The sequence below is a fragment of the Apis dorsata genome, unplaced genomic scaffold (assembly GCF_000469605.1).
Source record: "Apis dorsata unplaced genomic scaffold, Apis dorsata 1.3 scaffold_631, whole genome shotgun sequence".
NCBI lineage: Eukaryota > Metazoa > Arthropoda > Insecta > Hymenoptera > Apidae > Apis > Apis dorsata.
In genome coordinates this window covers 792,511-800,090 of record NW_006263826.1, presented here as the reverse complement: position 1 = coordinate 800,090, position 7,580 = coordinate 792,511, and the positions used below count along the sequence as shown (strand labels likewise).

Genomic DNA, 7,580 nt, shown 5'->3' with positions numbered 1-7,580 from the left:
TTTTTTTTTTTTTTTTTTTTTTTTAAATCGATCAAAAATGTTACATGAAAAATTAGATTATTTAGAATTAAAATTAAAATTAAAAATTGAATTTAAAAAGTTTACCGTTAAATTTATAAGTTTCCAGTATCTTGATATCGAGTCAATGGTTACAAAGCGTTCGAGCGAATATTAAAAGCGAATTGTGGGAATTAGGATTTGAGTTGCCATTTCTGGTACTGGAATTGGAACAACAGGTCGATGGATAGTCACTGGATAGTTTTGGGAACACGGAAGTTACTTCACGGTGATTCCTTTTGGAGTAGAAAGTTTGGGGGCATAGATAAAGACCGATTCATTTGTCCAATTGAAATCTGAAAATATTACATATCGAATTGTTAAGAAAATTTTTAAAAAAAGTGTATTTTATTTATTATTATTTCTCTATTAAAATCTCACTAATAATATTCATACATTGCTTTCGAGTTAATAGATAACGTATGAACCAAGTTATACAATGCATTGTATTGCATCATATATGGTTGCAATTATGGTTTGTTAACTAGTTTAACATCGGAGCAGGGTAACAATGCTAAATGCGACTTTCTCTTTTACCGATGATTTTACTTACCAACTATTCGCACTCATAAAATTAATATTACCAACCGCAACGATTGTTCATTGCGGAAACTAATTTAACTGAAAAATCGTAAAATCAGACAAGAATAATAGTTTCGCGATATTTGAAATTTTTTATTCTAAAATTTTATAATTAACATGTTCCTTTGATATGGCAAATATGAAAATTACAAATCTATTTTGAATTAAAAAAATATAATTTGAATTGTATATTGTAGATATACTTGAAGAGTTAACAGGTTAAAATCAAGTTAGCGTGCAAGTGGCTTGAACAGCTGATGATTCTTCAAGTTCTGGTGGTAGTTCAACGATATTAGACGAATTTATATCTTGCTCCGCACGTGGTAATGCACAGCTAAATATAAGCTACCAATGACGGTTACGAAATGTCAAGCAGAAGCTGCCGAGTACTGGGTCAGTCGGAAAGCTGTTTCGCGCGTGTCTTACAGCGAGCGATTAGTTTCGAGATATATCGATATTTCAAGGATGATCGAATCATTACGTAAAATGGTTGTTCTTAATTATATTCTCATATTGTTACGGAATTATTGACATATACGTTTCAATAATTATCGTTTCTCTCGTGTGATTTAAAAATTTACAATTAGAAAGTTATTACGAGACACGAAGCAGAAAAATCTAAAAAAGGTTTTCTCGAATCCAAAGAAACATTTCTACTATAATTTTCTTATAATTATCTTCGTTTAAAGTAGTAGGGAATAATAAAAACTGATAAACGTCACTTTCTAACGGCGAAGGCGAAGTAAAAATTTTTAAATAGAATATACCTACAACTTTTTATCGTAATGAAGAGAAAAGATTGTGTTCTCTGTTCGATTCAAGCAACTATCGAAAAAATCGCTAATCGAGATGTATTCTTTTTTCGAAGATTAACGGGAAACTGATAAAAGGAAATATCGACGAAAGTTCGCTGGTGGCTTGTATATACTGCGCAAATGCTCTCCCGCCTCTTGGAATATTACTCGGTTGCCCAAGGTTGCCGTTCGTTCTGCTCACGACTCGAGCATTATGCACGTGTATAGATATATCAACCACGCATTTACAGCGATACACCTCTACATAGGCATATTTACGATATACGCGTAGTAGATCTATCTCTCTAACACACGATATAAGAGAATACATGTTTCCTAACCTTTTCTCTATTCCGTTACATTTATTTCGTGTGCGTTTTTTTTTTTTATTAATCAAATAATTAACTATAATATTAATAACTCAAATTATTTAATTAATTAATTAGAAAAATAATAACGAAAATCTTTTTCATTCTTTTTAAAATAGTAAATGAAAATAGAAAAAAAATATCGTGTAGATTCATAAATGTTTTTCAGATGACTCTAACAGGTTGGAAACGTGACACGATAATGGGTGACGAGATTGGGAAACTCTGCGCGCGCAATGTACCTATTCTTTGTTCATTTCTCGGCTTTTAAGAGCACGTCTCGCATCGATGCACGGCAATTATTGACATGTGTGTGAAAACCGACAAGAGATACATTGAATATCGTTTATTATATGTATATAGGAATATGTGCGCGTACTCATTGGTACTAGGGCCTCTCCCTTTGGAACTGTCGGCGACGGTTCAGTAATGCTGGTCGCTAGTACGATACGGATCAACGATTTAATGTGAACACACCAGCAGCCTCTCTTTATTTCTATAGTCGAATCATTTCACATCGATCGATCGTTTCTGTGATACGCGGAATCTTACTTTCCCTGAAACTCTATTTCTTTTATAATTGCTTTTTTTATTTTTATTTTCTGTGAAATCTGTTTTGAAAATCAATTTTACGCACAAAATATATTTTACCAGATAAATCTTAATGGGAAAAAAGGAAAAAATGATTATTCATCTATTTGGAGAAATCACTTTCTTCGTAATGAAAAAAATATAGCAAATAGTTATTTTAGAACATTCATCAATGATAAGAAACGATGATGAAACAAAATCATTTCTAACGTTTATATTAACGTGAATGAGCACACTAATTACTTCCTATTTTGAAGTGTGTTAAATATAAAAGGAATATTCTTCTTCATATATGTACAGTATATATAACTCTGCTACTATGAGCACTTCTCATAGCAGTTAAGAATAGATTAAAAAATTGATTGTTTAAAAGCTTAATAAATAAAATATAACTAAGCACGTTGCTTTCTAATCATTTATTTATGAGACTATTTTCAGCATTGAAATGCATATATTACAATCGTAAACGTTATAGAAGTGTGTGATATTTGTGGAGTCGATTTGGTCTTCGTTTACATAATCTACGTCTTCTATAAACATACAATATATGTAAAATAGCCAATAGAATTTCTCTATATCGAGATTTTTGAATTATATTTTTATTGAATTAATAAATGGAAATGATAAGAACGATATGCTATCATCAATTTATGATTGATATTAATGATTCATCGATCTCATAAAATAACAATAGAAAGTTTTTAACCATTTTAAATATTTTTGTTTTTTAGAGATGATTAAGAATCATCAAATTGAATTAGAGGTCAAAAAATTAATTGCAAAAAATGAAATGTTGTTGTTTAATGTGCATATATTTCGCGTTTCTTTATATCTGAACAAACGTGTTAAAGTACTGTTCCTTTCAATTGCATTGTCCTTGAGGTTAGAAGACAAGGAACGACGCAATTCTCACAATTAGTGCCTCTCTATTTAAGTTTCTTTCACGCTCTATTATCATCCAATTTTAATACCTGTTGAAAATATATATTTCAAAAAATTAATAAAATCACATTTATCAAATTTTTAATTTGTTACTTTCAACTTAAATCTGTTTATTCGTATTTGCGAATTATATATTTCTAAACGACATCTATAATTTACGACCAATGAACCTTTGCTACTGTCGATAAATCAGTCAACTTCCTAAAGTATCATGAAAACCTTAACAAATTTCAAAAGTTAAATTTAGAACAATGATAGTAAGAAAAGTAACACTAAAAAAATAGTTCAAAAAAATGACGACTATAATGAAAATATAATAGTAACAGTTGTCAAAAGCGTTTTAGAAACATAGATTGACGCGCGCATACAGCTGATAATGATTATGTAAGATATACAACGCGCAGTAAAATGTCATCCATTAAGTGATTACATCGTAATCTAATCATCTTCAGAATCCTCGAAGAAAACGAATTATCTTAAAACAAATAATCATTACATATTTTTTAGTTTCCATGTCTGAATCATATCTTCACATGTCAAATAATTGTGTCTCACAACATACGATATTTCAAATCTTATAATTAGAGCTTTATATTCGAATTTCAATCATAAAATTTGCTAGAATCTCTAGTGATATAAAAGAAAGAAAAAAGTTTGTTTCACATTGGATGCTAGGTGGATCGATCGAGCACAAGTTTGGAAGAATGAATGAGAACGGAATGAAGACGTTGTACAAGAATATCACGAAAGAATCGGGTCAAGGATCATCTTGCCACTGAATGACAGACACACTATTATTTTTTATTTTATAAGAGATAATACAAGTAGTACTCACTGTTTCCTCGTCTCACTGCGTGCTTTGGACCTCCGATATCGCTCCGGTATCTGGTGGTTAACAATCGACGAGGCTCGAGAAATATCCTGGTTAGAAGCACTCGCGATTTTTGCCTGCGATCATGAAGCGAGATCGGTTTGTTGGTTGGTCTAAAAGGGTTAGAAAAAGAAGTGGTGTCGCTAACGGACACACGAACGTGCCCCGCTCGCCGTCCACCGTTGAACTGATTTCTGGCTCCTTTGTTTAGTAAACAGAAACAGCTGAGCCACACTACTAGTTACGAGAGGTAGAGGTGGCGGGAGCTTGATCCACTCTTCCCGCACAACGCTCACGATACTACGCAAGCGCGTTTCTCTGCAAGCATCACGTGGTTTTACATGTTTAACCAATTGGAACATAGCATTGCAGACAGTATCGTATTGCGATATATTATATTGTAAAATTAAAATAAAATATTAAATTAAAAATATTTAATAGATATAATTAATTTAAATAAAATTTTTAATATAAAATTATGTTTATTATTAATAATCGTATTATTAATCATAATTATATGTAATGCAATTTAATTGTTCTTATTATCATTCCGTATAAAAATGTATTTTCAATTGAATAATAAAAATTAAGAATTTTAGTATAAGGGAAAAAGGCATTAATTAACGCAATGGAAAAAGAATTTTACATGAATTAATTGTAAAATGCGAATTTATAATATATCGATAATGTAGAAATATAATATATATATATAATTATGACATAAAACTTACCATCAAATCATGAAAACACTATAAAAATTCTTTATTTCATTATACGAAATATACGATATATCTAAATTTGGAATAAAATTCAATAAAGGAATAATAGCAATAAAATTCTCATACAAAAATTTATACTTTACCGAGCTAAAAGAAAAAAGTATAAAATAATATTATTATTAATATAATTTTGTTTGATAATATTAAAATCTTGTGATGTTTTTCAAATAATTGATTTATCATTAACCCAATTTCATCCTTTAAACAATGTTATATTATTTATTGATACATAGAATTTATCAATAATACCATTAGCTAACAGTATTACACTTGCCTCTATTTCTTCGAAAATTGTCATTTTCTCGTTCCTTGTTTGCGAAATTATAATACATGTATCAAAGAGTAGTTTACTTTCTTTGATCGTCTTTTTTTGTCTGTTGAAGTTGTTTGTCATACATTATAATTAATTACTATTCAATCACAATTACAGATCATACATACACGTATAATTACACATTACGACATTACATACATGTGTTTCTGTATTATATATTTATATATGTATATTTATATATTTATAAATTACAGATCGAAGATTAGAGGTACTCTATTTCGATATTTTTGGGAATGTTTTGACACTCTCAATCTTTTTTTTTCTGTACTCAATGCCATTAGAAATTATTTGTAATAATCGAAATGAAATATATTTTTCTACTCGTCTTACGTGCTTTTCGAGATCAAATTTCGTGCACATGTCACTAAGCATTAAGAAAATCTAAAATATTAATTAAATTTAATAAATTGCTATTTATAAATATCAATAAAGAATTAAAACAATTGTGTCATTGTTTTTCTGACATATTTAAAATGCGTTACTTTTTTAAATCATCACCATCGTTTTCATTATTGATTTTCGTTGACATTTATTAGGTTATTGCACTTGATAAAGAGGTTAAAATAGTTAAATTTTGTTGTCAAATAACAACTTTTAGTACTTTAACTAAAATATATCAAAAAATTTTTAGTTCTTAACACGTCTTGTAAAAAATTTACTTTTTAACGTTTGATAAAAATTTTCATAGACAAAATTATCGATCAACCTGTTATGATAGTTGAAAATGCTGCGAAGAGGCAAAAATGCATTTTAAGGGGTTTTTGTTCCTTCATTGCTCGTTTCTTACCACAACGGACGTTTTTCCTAAATGATATTTAGTATTGATCTGAATACGATTAAATTAATTGTATCTTTACAGACTCTTTACCTGTACAGAACATTTTGTTTTATGTTTGTTTGTTTAATATTAATTGTAAGAACAACAACGACACTACTAATTTTTTTCTTTACAATTAATCATTACAGATTCAAGTTAACATGATTATATCTAATACCTACATAGTTTAATAATTATATGTACGTAAAGGAATAAATTTGACGTGATATTTTTCGTAGCAGCAACAAATGGAGGTCGTATATATTCAATAGAGGTCTACTTTATCGACGCATTAATATGTCTAGATCAACAACAGGATTCGCGTTTTCAAAATTCTTTAATAATTATTGCTTTGACTTGAACTCAATATATTCTTCGAATATATATTAATCATAATTACGATTGATGAATTATTTTTTATCGATTTAATATAATAGAATATAAAATTGAATATTTTTTTTTAACAAATAAATTAATAAATATAAAGAAAATAAAATGATTTAGTTATTACGTCCAAAATTTAAGTTAAGACCTCTTTGCAGGGATGAAAAATTCAATGCTTTCTCTTGCTTTCATCTATTCGTTCATTTTCAGTCATACTTGTCAAACATCGATAGGCTTGCCACACACATAACCTCTAATTTAAATATCTTTTCTAAGATTTCTATACATGCATCGTGTTTAAATAAATCTTTCCCTTTAGATACACAAACGCCATCTTGGATATTGCACAAATGTGCAATATTACACACAGTTGAGATCACGAGCTGGAAACGTCATGTCCCGAGTCGAATTTTTCGCGAAAAAAATCCTCTCAGGATCCATTTAATGTACCAACGCAAACAGACCGTCACGCCGCAAGTGGAAAAGCTTTGCACTGTTTCAAAGAACGCAATGCAGTCTTGTGAATTAATATATTACACATAATGTTTTCATCTTATGGGATGTATTGGCTGGCACAGTTAAGCAGTATTGTCTGATGTGCTTCATTGGATACAGGAAAATAATTTAACGAAGATATTCGCATTGACACGGATCAGAGTGACAATCTATAACTGACGATATTAATTAATAGCTCTAACTGTTTATATCTTACTTGGCATGTCGGTTGACATTTTTCTATACGTCATTAAATCGATTAGCATTATCGGTTAATTGCTAACCTAAATAGACTTAGCATAACGTATGACTAGTGAATCAACACCTGATATGTCATACGAGCTTCTTACAAGCTAAGGACTAGAATAGACTCTTCTGATCTCCTTTGCAGGATGAAAAATTTCTAACGAAAAATTGAAAAAATCTCAACGGAAACTTATGTGACTAGATTTTTGTTTTCCTTAAGTAAGTAAAGTTGTTATTATTAATAAGATCTCGCACCATTTATCTTATCTATAGATAAATAGATTTTTTCACCTAGCCTTACGCGGAATACATATTTCAAT

General features: G+C 29.5%; 1 protein-coding gene across 2 annotated transcripts in view; it reads right to left on the bottom strand.

Annotated features, from left to right (window-relative positions):
• LOC102675612 (tubulin-specific chaperone cofactor E-like protein) overlaps window positions 1-4,489 on the bottom strand; it is a 10,182-nt gene extending 5,693 nt beyond the window's left edge. Inside the window, exons 1-2 of one of the 2 annotated variants that reach the window (XM_006621518.2) lie at window positions 4,170-4,463; window positions 106-353 (exon numbers count right to left, since the gene is read on the bottom strand). The gene's annotated coding sequence lies outside the window, so the exon portion shown is untranslated. Of the gene's footprint in view, window positions 1-105; window positions 354-4,169 lie in introns of both variants that reach the window. The other variant, XM_006621517.2, reaches the window with a different exon arrangement.
• Between the last annotated feature and the right edge of the window lie 3,091 nt (window positions 4,490-7,580).